This window comes from Saccostrea cucullata, unplaced genomic scaffold (genome assembly GCF_032062105.1).
Source record: "Saccostrea cucullata isolate Sc308-1 unplaced genomic scaffold, CSIRO_AGI_Scuc_v1 ctg13374, whole genome shotgun sequence".
NCBI classification, from domain to species: Eukaryota; Metazoa; Mollusca; class Bivalvia; order Ostreida; family Ostreidae; genus Saccostrea; species Saccostrea cuccullata.
Genome location: NW_026930788.1, coordinates 22,794 through 40,068, shown reverse-complemented (window position 1 = coordinate 40,068; position 17,275 = coordinate 22,794). Strand labels below are relative to the sequence as shown.

General features: G+C 33.1%; 1 long non-coding RNA gene across 1 annotated transcript; it reads right to left on the bottom strand.

The window, feature by feature from the left end:
• Nucleotides 1-774: 774 nt before the first annotated feature.
• LOC134230105 (uncharacterized) lies at nt 775-2,281 on the bottom strand. Its single transcript, XR_009984275.1, has 2 exons — nt 2,224-2,281; nt 775-1,927 (listed from the first exon to the last, which is right to left on the bottom strand). It is a non-coding gene; the product is annotated as an uncharacterized LOC134230105 (long non-coding RNA).
• Nucleotides 2,282-17,275: the final 14,994 nt, after the last annotated feature.

The following is a 17,275-nucleotide window of genomic DNA, read 5'->3' as shown; positions in this document are numbered from 1 at the left end:
CTAAAGATAATATTTTATTTACTAACATATCGCACATCATTTGTAAAGAGAGAAGGGGATGTAGAAATCCGTAATTTTAAAAATATTAGAAGAATAAAATAAGCCTTTCGAAATTTACATTTGACAAACAAAATGGGGGTGGGGAGTGGGGGGGGGGGTTGCACATAGATGCTTATTAATTATTAATACCCCTGTTCTTAAATTAATTCTACCTTGTCCTGAATTCACGAAGTAACGTGAAAGAGACATGTGTGTATATTTAAAAATTTCAGGATGCTTCAGGTAGGCCTTAAGTTCTTCAAAAAAAAAAATGATAATGTTTACATTCATTTCTGCCTTAAAAGACAAAAAGTTTGTTCTTCGTGAAAACACCAATAAAATAGTCTATATTATTGATATTGAAGTAGGCAGATATTCAAAGCCTTGTATCCCAAAAGAATCGCGTTTTTGTCAATATTGTAAAACTGTTGTAGAAAGTGAAATACATTTCATATATGACTGTCCCTTATATATAGATTTGCGAAGAAGTTCTTTGAACATCTGTAATTTAAACGATAACACATTGAAAGAAAATCATTGTAAAGTATTATGTAATCCTGACAATGCAGTTCATTCTAGAAGGCTGTGTGAATTTTTATATGAATGTTTTGAATTGCGTACAGCAAAATAAAAAGGTACTGTGCTTCACCGTACCTTTTCCGGGTTTCAATTCAGAGTTTGATATGATTTAATACAACCTCTGTAATACGAATAAGAAGAAACAAATCAGAGATATCTTCTTAAAAAATTTATTCATATTTAGAACAGTCTTTCAACAAAACACTAAAGTATGGAGTAACATTCCTCTGTAAATATACGCACATGTACGAGTGTGACAAAAACTTCACCCCTTACCTCCGGAGTAACAATCCTCCAGAAGACCATTTAATGCAAAGCTTCTGAAGTCTGAAAATTCACTACAGAGTAATATTCTTCTAAAGATATTTACAAATCTAAACTAAAACAAGAATGTTGTAAGGTTCAAGTAAGACAAAATCTCATTTACAGGGTAATATTCCTCTAGAAGATTTTGTACGATGATTATAAGAGAAAATCTTAACTATGTAGTAATATTCCTCTATGTGCAGCTCTACTACGACGAAACTTATCTACAGAGTAATATTCCTCCAGAACGCTAAGTATGCAAAGTTATATTGAAGCAATATCTGTATTACGGAGTAATATTCCTCCAGAAGGCTATACCTATGTATGCACAGCTCTATTGAGCCAAAATCTAACTACGGAGTAAAGTCTGTTAAGACAAAATATGAACTACGGAGTAAAAGTTTTCTATGTACAGTTCTGCTACGACAAACACTTATCTATGGAGTAATATTCCCCCAGAAGGCTTATATTACACAGTTCTATTAGGACTAAGTCTAAGCCACAGAGTAATATTCCTCTATGTAATGCTATACTACGACGAAAGTTTTTCGACAGAGTAACAATCCTCCAGAACGCTAAGTATGCAAAGTTCTATTGAAGCGATATCTAAACTACAGAGTAATATAAACGTCTGTTAATATCTACGGAGTGATATTCCTCTTGGCGTTCACAAACACATTTACGTAGTAATATTCTTATGGCCGTCTGCAAACGCATCTACGGAGTAACATTCCACTGGATGTCTGCAAACACATCTACGTAGTAATATTCCTCTGGGCGTACACAGACACATCTACGGAGTAATATTCCTATGGACGTCTGCAGACACATCTACGGAGTAACATTTCCTCTGGACGTCTGCAAACACATCTACGGAGTAATATTCCTCTGGGCATCCACCATCACATCTACGGAGTAATATTCTCTTGGACAGCTTTACTCTGCACTAACAAATCAAATTCTATCAACGGAGTAATATCCCTCTGGAGAGCTATGCGACGATCTAAAATGGTAAAAAATTATCTAAGAAATAATTTCTCCTGAAATGCTATATACAGCTCTTAAAAAGCTTATCTAAAGAGTTATGTTCCCCTAACCCGCTGTGTACAAATTTAAAAGGCAAAAACTTTTAAGAGGAGTAATATTCCCCCGAACCGCCAATGTACAGATCATCTAAAATGCAAAACTAAAAGATGGAGTAATATTCCCCCGGACGGTCACGAAGAGATCTAAAATGCAAAAAAAATTAAAGACGGAGTAATATTCCTCCGGACGGCCATGAAGATCTTAAGTGCAAACCTTAAAGACGGAGTAATATTCCCCCGTCCTGTTCTGTTGTCGTTTGCTACCAGTAAACTAGTTCTTTTTGATTGATATGGGACCAGTTGACTCGCGATGCATTTCGATTCATTAATGAACATTCATGAGTTTATTCAGAACATTTCTAAGTTTGTCGTATGTTGAAAGAAAAATGCTGTGTTCCGAATAGGTGTGTATCAGTTCATCCAAAAAAAACCCATACTTTTTTGCAGGGAATCAGTTTGTATTGCAGGGAATCGGTTTATTCACGGTGATTTTCAGGAAATCAGCAAAATATATCGATTTACTTTTTTATAGTGAAAAATCAGTAGAGGTATAATAAAAAGTTTTTTTAAAAAATTAAATAAAATGCAGATAGAATTAAACAGCATAGAATATTTATTGCCTGACGTCACGGCGTCAGGCTGTATAAGGATTGATAATTGCTGGATCCGAAACTAATAGATCATACCCAGAGAGCTAGATTTTGTGCAAGCTGATTTACATTGGAAATCTTTTACCTGCATGTTAAAAGAAACTTTTTTCAGGGAAACAATGATTTTACTGATGCAAAATAATGCAGTATTTACTTTGTTTACTCTGTTTATATGAAACAGATTATTCCATGTGATTTACCGTTTCAACGTGTCCGTGTATCTTTTTTTCTGCATTTCTATACTACTGGATCAGTTCATTTATATTCTACAAAAGGGGTGAATCGCTCTTTTCGCGCCAAATGTCACGAGTAAGCGATCTTCGCGCCTTTTCATGGATTGTTCTATTGTATGAATGGGGGTGCTAACTTCCATGGAATTAAATTAAGTTTGTTATTGTAACCACCATCTTCTTATGATTAAGAAATTCTGTCTACAAATTTTATCTTATTCCAACATGTGAATCGTATGTATCAGAATATGGACATGCAAAACAAAAGAAATGGTTTCTCTAATTTGTTTCCCCTCTGTTGGTTTATTCCATATTTTAATGGACTAGTCCATTCACCACAAACGATTGACGCAGTTCAACCAGAATCCAGACGATTTGACGAAAGAAATTACCTGTGCGAAATCTTAGACTTCTTTTCCACAAAGGCCTAAATGTTGGTTTTACCTATTTCGTTCTCAAAAAATTATAGTACCCACCTTTCAGAAAAAAAAGATCAATGATAACAAACTACTACTGTTTACTTCATTAGAGAAAATACTTTCCTACAGCATATGTATTTAATTATATCCATTCTATAAAATGTTCACAATGAATGATTTGACAACAGATTTCAGAATAGGTGTAGCTTTAAATTTAGATCCAGGGGTTACTGGGGTAGATCAATCTACTTGCAGAAAAGTCAATCGCATCAACTCGGGTCTTTTCGTCAGAGGTCGAAAAACAAACTCGAATGTATTGACATCATCGGATGTTAAAAATTTATACATTTCCTGTTCACAGTAAAAACGGAGTTAGAAGCCCCTTCTATAGTATATTTAGATAAAATCATTACATTGAATAAAGTTAACTCCATATTCCACAAAAAATAGGTCTATATACATCATCCATGCTTTTATTTCAAAGTTTGTGAAAGGGGGGGTATCATGACGTATAAATTAACAATACATTTGGTATGTGGTCTTTTTCCCTAGATAAGGCCCGAGGAGTGGGACCGAGGAGTTGCGATTGACAGAGAACCCACATACATTAACCATTCTGTTAACTCTTCAAAATGCAGCAAAGGCATCGTTCTTTTACAAGTTAAATAATTAAATATTTTTACAAGGTTCTCAAATAAAAAGACATATTTCAAACACAAAAAAGTATTGTTAAAAAGGTTTATCACTTCTCTTACAGATATTGATTGATTAAGTCAGGCAAGCTTTTTGAAAAGCTGTTACTTGTCACATGTATCGTTTCGGGGTTTTATATGACAACAGAAGTAAATAAACACTGATGCAGTAAGATCAATTATGGTCAAGCGATTATGTGTCCTCAGCGGGGTTTTGCATCAAAGCGTACATCAAGACCTTAATAAGAAAACATTCAATGTAACCATCAATTGTCGCCCGGGAAATATATAGGTAGGAATGAAAATGAGTCTTGATCAAAAAACCGCTTCGATATGTGCGAAAAGTCATGCGTCTATACAGTGTAACTGATGGAGACGATAGTCGCGAATATTTTGAAAACTTGTAGTCGGATAAAAATAAATCAAAAACGATACCATTTTAAACTTGATCAATTCCTGAAGTAAATGATGGCTGCATAAAATGTAAATTGAAGTAAGACACATGCATCACCTATATTCAAAAATGTATTATTTTTCAATTTTAGAATATAAAATATTACCGTTTTTTATGCGATAAGTAAAATTCGATGTATATTATGTATATCTCCTAATTTATGAACGGAAAGAACATTCTGATGAACAATCTTTTCAATATTTAGAAAACCATTAATTCTAAATAATTACTCCCACCCCATTGGCCAATCCCCATACACCAACACTTAAACTTATATGTATAAAGCAGCCCGGTCCTCCAGGCTTCAATGATATTTCCATCATTTGTGTTAGCCTAATAGCAGCCACGAAGCATCATTTTTGAAAGGGGGCAGCCAGAGAAAAAAAAATAACTTGAAAAAGTTGTCAAGCAAACACGAAAATCCTATTTCATGGGGGGTGGGGGCAACTTTTAAAGTGTGTGGGGGGGGGGGGGGCAGCCTTTCAGTGAACATTTCCAGAATTAAAAGTAATGTTGGGAACAAAGGGGACAGTCCCCCCTACCCGCCCCCCCCCCCCGTTGCTACGTGACATAATAGTACAACCATTATTTATAGAATATGACGCAAATACGGATACCTAATGAAAACCTGCATATTTTAAACAAATACTTAATCGAAGAAGACGGTAGAGAGTAAATTATAATTATTTTTTGACAATGTCAGATAACTTTGAAAATTTGATTCAGTGTTTGTATTGCCTCATATTCCTCTGGACGGCTACATGGATGTACAGCTCTAAAAAAATCTTAGTGAAAATTTCCCCTGGACGGCTATATTTACTCGTATTCAACATGTTCAAAAAAGTATATACGGAGTAATATTCCCTAAATCGCCTTTACACCGCTCTAAAGGCAAGAGTCAAAAATCTATCTGTAAAAAAATGGAAACATATTACCGGAGAAAATAAGGAATGATGTGATCCTGGGACAACACGTTTCACTGATTATATCTTGAAATAGCAGTAGGAAATGTCTATAAGCTACAGTGAATTAGATCTTTTCTTTGATAATCCCCCCCCCATTCCTTCTTATATTGCACATATATTGGGACGGCTTATCATTATTACTTACACTAAAAGTTGACTTGTCTGGTGCTCATAAAAATTGTTTTCAGTACAAAACTTATCAAACTTTATCCTAGCATCTGATCCTGGGATCTTGAAAGTTACATTTTTTACAGGTCGATCTCTTCGTAATGTACTCAATGTGTTTGTATGCTAGATAAACAGATTTTGATGTCGAGGAAAAAATAAAAATATATCTAAACAGAAAAAATAAACTCAATTCTAGTATACTCTAGTTTTGCTGTTATGATATTTAAACTTTTGGTAGAATCAGCGTACTTTATTATAAATAAAAATATAGACTCTGTCCATAAGATCTATTGTCTTAGCATTTTATGGTCCAGAAATTTACAGGATTTTTTTTTTTGTAGAAGCTTCCCTTCCTTACCCTATCTGAAGATAAAAACATGTTTTTTTAATGCGATTCTTTTAAGAAGATCATGAAGAGTGCATTAAAATTTTAAATTGCTCTCATAATTTGCAATTGTTAAACAGATAAATGCTGCTGAGAGTAGGGTTCAAGAATATTACGATAAATGTTTACGACGATTGACAAACAGTGGTTGTAAAACGCCATCCGTAAAAAGTGGAGCATAATTGTATATAATATGTTCGCAATAAAGAATATACTCACAGTGTGTGGTTTATAAACCATCCTGGCTTCACATTTCGTTCAAAATATTTCCAATATGCTGAATCGGGCAAATGTCCGAACTTTTCATCTATATTTTGTAGGTTTTTAAAAATAATTCCTCTTCCGGTTGCAGCCAACAGTGGAATGAACACATGATAAACGAAATTACCGATGGGGTTCATCATGTTCATTAGAAAGATAAATGATCTCCCCGAAACCCCGACATGGCAGTGCTGTTGAGCATTTAGACAGATATATTCAAGAGAATAAATAAAAATATCACTGGCACATTGATCTACAAAATCTTTGATTTTTTTTTTTACATGTATAATGTAAAAAATTAATAAAGAATATTTATTAAAAACTATAATTTAAATAAAAAAATTTTTTGGATAAAAACATAATAGATTAAGTACAACAATTATTTGTAAACACAGATGACTGGTTTTTTTCTAAATTAGGATTCATCTAGTTAAATTTGTAAAAATAATATTCGTGCAAGCTTCGATATAAGTTAAGTATTTAAATACAAATGCAGGCGCGGATCCAGAAATTTTATATAAAAAAGGGGGGGGGGGGGCAAACATGCAAAACCTATTTCGGGGAGGGGGTACTCGATTACATTTGAAACATCATACCTATAGAAATTTTTATATCAACTTAAAATAGATCCTTGTTTTCAAGGAGGAGTCCGAGGGGTCCCCGTTTTCTAGGGGAGGTCCAAGGTTATTCATATTTTCATGATTTTACTTGGTTAACTTCCTTAAGTATATACATTGAAAAACCTTGAAATTCCGGGGGATCCGAACATTAATCGTCATCCTTATATAATTAGATACATGTTTATTGATAGAAATAGTAATATTTGTAAACTCCTTCACGCTTGATAAGTCTAGTAAGGAAAAGAAAAATAATTAACAATAACAAATAACATATCTCATATTTCATGTATACTTACATAAAATGCAACTTTTCAGGAAATATGAGAAGCAAAGTGGTAAAAATTATGATTATTAATTAAAATAACCCAGGTGCCGTAAATACACGTCCTTATAAAAATAAAAAAAAATCAGAGTAGAATACGACAGGTTGAGGGTTTTTCTGTAATTTACTTTAATACTATATAATACAATTTTATATACACTGATGACAAGCATGGTCAAAATCTTAATCAAATTGTAAATTTGACACCCATGAAATGTTGATGTTTTATTTATAAGTATAGCCAGCTTTATTGTTACAACGTACACTGTACATTGTATAATTTGCTAACCCCTATCTAATGTGATGCAGGTGTCATTTTCACGTAGGAGTGTCAGGATCGGTCACACCTTGTAAAGTAGGGTAATTGGTAGTCTGGCCTTAATTACAAAGTAAAGAGCTGCAGCCAGTTCAGAAATTAACATTGCCTGCAATAAATTACCGAAATTCTGCCAGTTAAGTCAATTTTGTCAAACGCTTTTGTCTATTCATGTGAAGAAAGAACACAATGACCTTGCTAGGACCTTGTGAGAGTAACTTGGAGCGGAGTAAAAGAAATGAATGACATAAGCGACGGAAGGACTGGAAAATGTAATAACAAAAATGTTTTGGGGGTTAAGTCCAATTATCAATGCTTATATCATGTGTATATTTGGGAAAAGGGGGTAAAGACACCCTCTGCAACCCTCCTCCCCGGTTTCGACGCCTATGAATAAATTAGAATTTTTTGCTTTGAAACTGAAAACTTTGAACCATACACACATTTTATTATAATTTGATGCTGCTTATCAATTAAATTCACGAATTCTTTATTTCTTGTGTCATAGAATGACTCTAAAAAATATGATGCAAAGAATGAATTTTAAAAAAAAAAAAATATGAATCAAGATTAAAAAATGCAGGGCGCGCCTTTTGCATTTGCACGTATTCCTATAAATTTCAGCTGTGTTATTATTATAGACAAAAGTAAGGGATTTCAGAGGGAAGGGGATTGGTTTTAAAATTAAGTGACCAAACAATTATTTGAAAAATTATCATACACTAGAAGTTCATATATGAATGAAGGAAAAACACATGTTACATGTAGGACTACTTACAATGTAATCTACACCATGCGATTTTAGCACTGTTGAGAAATTCTAAATTTTTGTTCTTTTTTTCCAACATGTTCCATGCATATTAATTTCCTCAGTAATAATGTGCTTGTAGATATTGTGTTACGTAAAGCATCAACACAAATTGATCGTTTATAGACAGATTTTAATCCCATTCTCCAAATCAACTAAAACATAAAACGCACACATTGAAAATCTGTTTAATTGAGCATATACGCGGTGCAACACTTGTTTCTACAAATGGGGGAAAATATCTATTCCAAAATTTCTGATCTTTTAAAATTATTAAAAATGTTAAAAGTAGAACCTCTAAGATCTGTATTTAATCATGCTAAAATGATACATGATGTATTTCAGCAAATGAAGTTTTAAACGCGGTGATTTGGACCCATTTTAAAACCTCATATATACAACAGAATGTTGTTTCCTTTACGACACTTTCTAGCTATTTAAACAATTAATGTTGTCAATAAAAATGAATTACCAACCTTAAGCTTAGGTGTATGATTGAACTCAATATTGAAAAGAAACGTAATGGTCTCTTATTTACGATAATCATGTTTATCAGCTCTTAAAATATTTTTAATCAGGAAAGAAATACATGGATCTGACACTGCCTCGATTCCACTCCTGTAGTCTTGATATCAATATTCTTGATTAGGTCTAATTTTAAAACAATGATTGTATTGTATTGTTTATTACAAAGAACCAATCAGTTGTACAGTATAAGTATATAATATTTCACAAAATTTGCTAACCCATCTACGTAAAAAATGTACCGTTATTTTTAAATTCAAACAGGAACTATTTGTATATACAATAAGACACCTTGTTATGATGCTTTAAAAATTGTACTTTTTGAGAAATCATACAGAAACAAGATTTCTCAAACACTTATGTCCCCCTTCGCCAACTTTTGTCGAAGGTTGAAGTTACTCAAATGCAAGTTAACGTACGTCAAATGGTCAAATTTAAGGTACCCAGGGGAAGAGTTTGTCAAAAGGAAAACACACGTGAAATATTTAAAAAGCCCTAGCACAAATCATCAATTTTACAATCAAGATTAAAGTTTTTTAAAAGTAGGTCAAAGTTCAAGGTCAAGCTCAATAGGTAAAAACTGTTGGCATCCAAATGAAGCCTTGTCGCATTGAATGTATTGTGAAGTATAAAGATTCCTGTACTAATTGTTCAACAGTTACATCTAGCACGATTAAAGGTTTTTAGAAGAAGCTCAAACTCAAAGATAAAGATAAAAAATATTTAAATCCGTAAAAGATCTTATCACAAAGAATACATATGTGAAGTACTGAGGCTTGATACGAGCTGTTCAATAATAATGGACAAGGTTAAAGTTTAGTGATGCAGATGTTATTTGTAAATTGGGTCAAAGTCCAAGGTCAGGAGTTTAAATATTTTGGTACCATGTCACACAAAAAATGAATGTCTTTATACATGGTTAACGAAAGAAAGGCCTTGTCACAAGACAGGGGCGTAGCAACCTTACTTGTATTATAAGAAATGTTAATTGAAAGCCTGGTTGCCCCCCCCCCCCCCCCAACGAATCAGGATTTTCGACTTTCGGCAACCTTTTCCTTTTTTTGTGCTTGTCAACTTTTTCAGGTAAGTTAAAATTTTTTTTCTCTGGGTGCCCCCCACTTTCAAAAACGATGCTACGCCACTGCAAGAAATGCAAATGTATTAAATATGAAAGCCAAAGTTCCAGCCAATCAAAAGTTTTGGGCATAAGTTTTCTATGGACAAAATAAGGAAACAGAAAGCTATATATACAAACAGACAGACAGGCGGACGGGGCAAAACTGCTGTATATATCTCCGAATCTTCGATTGCTGAGACATAAATAAATTAACGATCACGTATTTTTACATGTCAACGAATTGACTTCTATACCCCCCAAAACTAATACATGTAGTAATTTTGCGAAACCAGAGTGTTTGTAAAGAGTTGTCTTTTGCCCTTTGGTTATAAGTTGATATATTGAATTAGGTGGAGCTCCATAACTTTCCGATTGATACACTAAGATGTGAAATTTTATTTCATCATTCCCCATATTTTAAATTTTTACCTCCATTTAGCCTAAAATAGATCGAGAGCTTTCTATCTGATACACTCAGTATGAATTGCTTTTGATAGTTCTTTCAAAGATATTTTTTTTACATCACGCCAAAAGAAAATTCCGATTTATTTCTTGCTTCCTTCTCTGCGTTTAGCTACATGTAGGACTTTCAAAACAAACGTGCTTACTGAGTTTATAAAAAAAATCATACTGCAGTTTTGGGGGAAAAACGTAACTTGATTACATGTATCTTTGGTCAATACTTACGTTGATTTAACCACCATGAGTACATATACACGTATATTTAGTACTCACCTCGCTCTTTGTTTTTTTTTTTAATATACTGAACTACTTATTATTTTAAATTCTACTTTAATGTTGAGATGAAAATGTTTGTTTTTTTGAGTACATAAGGAGTACATGTACAACTTTTTTTTTAAATTTACTGAGTTTTTGTGTTATGTGTATTGGATATATGAAATCTGAAATAATTCTCTCATCTTTGACTTGTCGACAGAATCCCCCCTCCAATATATACACCCTGGGTTCATAATAAAACACAAACTCTTCTTTAAGCACTCATGAAAGGCACATATTCGTACATACGTAGGGCAATAAGATTTTCAGTGTTTTAAAGGTGCGTACCTATGTATATTTCAAAATATTTTTGTAGTGAAAATCCTAGATATGCCTAAAACTTTCAAAGGCTAATATCTGTCTAACGCAGATGCAGTGAAAGTCTCATTAAATTCAATTAGTGGTTTAAAAAGAGTTGCGGATAAGAGATGGGTTCCTTTACACGTAACAGACGAATGGACGAACAGATAGACGGACATTATGTTCACTATACATGTATACCCTCCCACATTTCAAGCGGGTACGGTATTATGAATGTGAAAATTTCAAATCTTGTAATTTTTTATTACGACATAATAAATACAGACTGAAAAAATATCACGGCGAACCTTTTTAAATCTGAATTTGCTCAAAACGAAATTAAATTTTTAATGCACTGTCTTATGTACTCTGACGATCGGATCGGTCAGAAATTTTCGAAAACACTGGTTGTTACCAAATGCTTGCAAATACAGATGTAACTTGTTTCAAATTACGCTCAACAGTTTGCAAAATGTTTTGTATTCCTATAGTTTACATTAAGACGATCACCCTTTTTCAGAAAATTTGAAAAAATAATTGTACTTATATGGCACACGATTTTTTCAATAGCTTGTTTTGGTAGACATTTTCGTTTTTAAAAAATCGTGATTTCTGTATACTCTCAATATCCATCATCAAACTCGAAATATGCTACAAAATTTTGGAAATGACAAAGCTACGAAAGTAAAACGAAAACAAAGAGATACATGTAATTATTACTGGAATGTTCCGATATGTTAATGATTTAAGGGAAGAACTAGAGGTCTACAAACGTTTGCGGAATTTTCATGATTCACCCGCCTTTCCTTGCTTGAATTTCGTTTTTATTTTTATCGAAAGCATAAGGAACATGAAAAAAGCAATTACGCTTACATCTCTAAATTTCTTACAAAACCTTCTACCTTATAGGGGCCTATACATTTTTTTTATTTTTGTCCCCAATTTTTAAACATTTTTAAATATCCCCATTAAATCACCCGCATCTAGGGTAAATTTTGTTGGTGCTCATCAGCTGGGTCTAAACAAGCTTAGACCACGACATATGTTGTGAGCTTTGTCAGCCGCAAGGGTCATCTTATTTTTCATGTCGCGTGAGTTCGAATTTCTTGTAAAATCCAAACATGTTCACATGGCACTTTCATCCGCAAATTTCTAAAATCTGAATATACATTTAAAAGAGGATTTAATGGATATATTAAATGTTTTTAAGCCTTTGCAAAGATAATCTTTATTCATACCGACATAAGATGCAATATCCATAATATGCAATATCTATATCCTGTACAAGACTTCTATTCTCCATTTCAAAAAGGTGAGTTATTTCCCCTGAAGGAAACTCCTTTACTGTGTCTAATACGCATGCGCTATAAAGAAAATGTATGTTCATGGTGTAATGCCTCTGTCATACGACAAACTGTAATTGTGTTTGTGAATAAAAAGAAATCTAACTATTTCGTAATTTTTTGAATTGCTCAGTCAAAGAATCTTTCTGGATTTGTATTAGTCTGTATACTAGTATAATAAGGCGTTGTGTGATCCCCCCTTCTTACAAAAGAAAAATCGAACCAGATTACTGATAAAATGCTGATACATATTCGAATAGGCCTATTTTTTTTTGGGGGGGGGGGGGGGGGGGGGGTTTTAAATAAAAGCTAAATTTCATTTTCGGTAGTGGATGTTCTGCAGACGGATAGTCATTGTTTACAAAATGTGCAGAACAAATATAAGATTTTTTGTTTTACGAATTAATCTAGCCCTCTGCAGCAATATTTTCTTCTCCGCATCTCTAGGAATGTTTTGGAGACTGATGACATGCATCGTCTCAAGCAACGGTCCGGAGTCCGCATATGGGAGAGGATCGTATATTTTGGCCGTGGTTTGCGACGATGGATGACATGTCCATCTACAGTTTTACCTCTGAAACTGCTGCATATACAGCAGTATAGTTCATCTTGCGCGACCGATATCAAGAAACTGCGTTTTTGCTCGATTATATGTCATAACATATTTTACTTAGAAGAACATTTTTGGTGACAATTAAAGGCCTATTTCATATGAATTAATGGTGTTTCTAGAAATTTATATTTGTAAAATACTTTATTCAATTTTTCGTATTAAAACTTTGAATGGAATTCCAAATGAGTAATTTAATCTCAGACCAATTGAAATAGCTGAACTGAACTGAACTGAATTCGTGTTAAATATGTCGAATAAAATTTGAGCTGTATTTAATCAAAGTTTTAGTGCAGGATCTAAGTGAAAGTATATCCTGAGTATAATTGACTTAAAATTTTGTTTTAGATCAGAGAATTGACAGCAGAAACACGAGCGTATTTCACGTCCATACGGAAAGCATTCTTTTCGTAAAGTGTTATGTTTTTAAATTATATTGAATTCACAAATAATATTTTTAATGATTTTTAATTTCCACAACTTTGGTTTATATTCATCTGTTCAACCCATTTACACGTTCGTTCTCTGAGCATGCAGTACGCACGAAACCCTCATCAAATTAGCATGAAAGTCGATTTGAAACATTCTTATGGTCAGGTGTAAGTTCAAGTGTGTAACACACTCAACTGACATGCGCGGATCTATAGTGGGGGGGTCGGCGGGGTCAGGACCCCCCTGGAATTTATCAGGTTAAAAAAATGTATATACTAAAACAAGAAAAAAGTTACCATGCACCCCCCTTGGAAAACGCAGACCCCTCTGGTAATATATTTGAAATGGGTATGTAAGGTGAAAGATTTGAGGCAACAACAAAAGTCACCACTACATCCCCCACCCCCACGAAATAGGTTTTTGTTTTGACTGAGGTGGACCCCCCCCCCCCCCCTGGAAAAAATTTATGGATCCGCGCCTGACTGACATCCAGCGAAATTCATCTTCCCGGTTTCACCACGACGCGTATTATTAACTGACATGTATTTTGTAAATTATCCCTTTTTAGACATAAATAAGACGAATCCCGTAGATGGTAAGATTTTAAGAAAAAATACAATTTTCAGACGAGGAAACACATATGGACCTCTTATAAGTACGATACAACTGCATCTGATCATTACACGTCGGAATCTAAATGATTCCTTATTATAACTTCAAGAAACCCACAAACTTTTAAAGGAAATGATTGTACAATGAAGAAAATCAGTAACATGTACATGTACTTTTTATAAAGATATGACGTTTCTCTCGTTTTCAAGTACCTATAAGTATTAGTAAGAGTAGATTTGTGAATAATATGCATAGTTGAGCTTGATAAAATCATCAAATGCATCACTGCTCAACATTATTATCTTTCTATAACAATACTTTATATCGCGATTACTCAACTTAGCGGAACTCTTTCGCAATGGAGGTAGGAAACGTCTGTTGGATGGGGTCAAATGTGCTATTGAATACAATGCAAGATCGGTTATTGTAGAGTTTATAAATAAGGATAGATAAGTAAAAAAATCCTTTTGGAATACCTTGCTTAAAAGTCGCTGAACAAGCTTAATTAATTTTTGAGACCAGCTAATCCCAAAATGTGACATTTTTAACGATATTTTTAACTCAGCGGGCTTTTCTCATTAAATTTTTATTGATAATCGTCACATTTTAAAGCCATTCAATATTCTAAACTTTCCTTAGTTGACAATCTACTACACCTGTATTTGGAATCCAATTCTTGGCAATACATTGCACCTTCGGCATTAAAATGATCGATGTGTCCCCCAAATCTAGAGCTTTCTCGACTCTCCCGCAAAAGAGCGGCGGTAAGTTAAGACAACTGCGAGGTACTCGCGATATTACGTATTCGTAAATTTTAACAATAAATATCGTTCATTTATTTATGCACGCTTGTATAGAGAAACAACCTGTCCCACCTCCATGCTGAAATGGATACTTTTCGCGCTTCTATCGTAGGAGAAGTGCAATCTCGAAACTTGCGTATTGTATCCTTAACCTGCCACAAAACTTCTATGAAACTGCAACAGCGGGTAAGAATAGAGAGGGGTAAAAACCACATTGACCACATGTATGATATAATTTTTAATTAAAATCATAGTTTTATCACCAGTGTGCATTAATTCGTATGATTTATTGTAACATTCTTGATATTCTACAACGCATCCTTGATCGATTATCAGAGCAATCATGGTTACTTTGCGCAGAAAAATAAAGCTCATTTCAATCAAAAATCAAATTGTCTCAAGAAAAACGTATTTTTTTTTTTGTCTGAACGAAAGCTAACTTAATTTGTCCTAAAACTATTTAAAATTGTCCTATCAAAATGTCTTATTTCTTCAAAGACATAACTTCCATATAACTACATGTATTTCCGAAAAATATCCGAAAAAAATGACTTTTTATTTCTGGAAATCTGAATATAGCATTTCCGACAATTTTTCTTTTCATTTTCGACAATTTTTCTTTTCATTTCTGATATATATTTATTTCACTTTTCATTTCCGAAATTTTTGCAAGGTACCTCTTGAGCAACTTAATGTTAATAAAGTAGGAGGAAATCAAATTTTAAAATTAATTTATTTCTGTATTTCAAAATAATTTTCTCAAAATATTAACAGATTAAAAACAAATAAAAAATCTGTTGTAAATATAGATCTGTCATGAAGCACCAAGTCTAAATGAGCATGCATTTGTAAGAATAACATTCAGTATTCATAAAATTGTCAACGACTGTACCGAACTTATGTCCAAGAATATGATATACTATAATTTATTCTTTAAAAATTTTCATCAGTGAATTATTCAATCCTACTTTCATTACCGAAAAGCAATACCTTAAAGATGTCGAAGATGAAAACTTTAAAATGTTTTGGGGGGGGGGGGCTAAAAATGGCCGGAAATGAAAAGTTGAAAGTTTAAAAAAGTTCCGGAAATGAAATGCAACCAAAAAAAAAAAAAAAACATTTTATTTTTTTTTAACAGGTTATGTATATCTAATTAGTCTCAACTTCTTTTTTATAGGACTCTGGGGTTTATTCTGCCACGCCTTCGACCAAAATTAGTCAATTTATTGTATATCAATTCTGGCATATTTTGTTTGTTTGTATCATACAGACATACAGAACCAAGTCGAGGTAAAAAAAAAAAATTAGTCATCGTAGAGGGGATACTTTATCGGTAGAAGAATATTTTAAAGAACGGGAACCTAAATAGAAGATTAATTTAATTTAAACAATATTTTATTCACTGGTGTTATTGTGAATAGGATTGAACAGCAGGCGCAGCCTATTTTAGCCCTCTCACTGAAAAATAGAAGATTGAGTTTTACATTTTTCTATCACGTAGTTTACAATAAATACGAGTTATAATTTTTTTTCATTCCATTTTCACTTACTTGGCAAACATTAAGTTGCCGGACAGGTAAATTCCGAAATTGAAAAAAAAACCAATATGTCGGAAATGAAAAGAAAAAATGTCGGAAATGAAAAAAAATGTCTGAAATGCTATGCAGGTTTCAGGAAATGAAATGCAGCAATTTGGTTTGAGAAATATCCATAATTTTGATATAGAAAACATTTAAAGATAATACTAATCATAGAACTAGAGGCGCAATGGTCATATGGACATAGACAAGATCACTGGTTTGATGTGTAAAATTGTTGTCTCATATCTTTATAATAAAATATGAAATTAACCAAGGTAAGAGTGCCCTGGAGATAAAAATTGATCATTTGATGTGGCATTTTGATCAAAACTCATTACGACAAGGTCAAATCACGCGGATCAGAGAAGCATCAGGAAGCACAAAACTTTTCTTTTATTGGAAGAGCAAGGCAACAAAAAACTATAGTCACGTAAATAAAATATTTTGATATTTGGACTTAGAATATATTTTTCGTATTTAATTTTAATACGACTAGACAACATTCGATCATTCTGTTTTTACATTTCCCAAGACTAATGCCAGTGGATTGGAGGAATAACTTTTGACAAGATATTTAAAATTATGTTTTTTAAGGTAATTTTAATCTTAAATTTCTACTGATTTGTTAATAAGCAGCATTTCTCTTCCTTCTCCTATCAATCGGCAATCAAAAGATATTTTTTATTTTCAGTAGTATGCTTTTACGTTAGTAACTGCTGATTTGTTAAATTGCACTTTATTGTACATGAAATTTGTGGAGGGACAATACGCACCAAAAGTGATTTTCTGTACTTTTATCGCAGGGACGTAGCATCGTTTTTTGAAAGGGGGGGGGTAGCTAGAAATTTTTTAATATCAAAATTCAAAAGAAAATCCT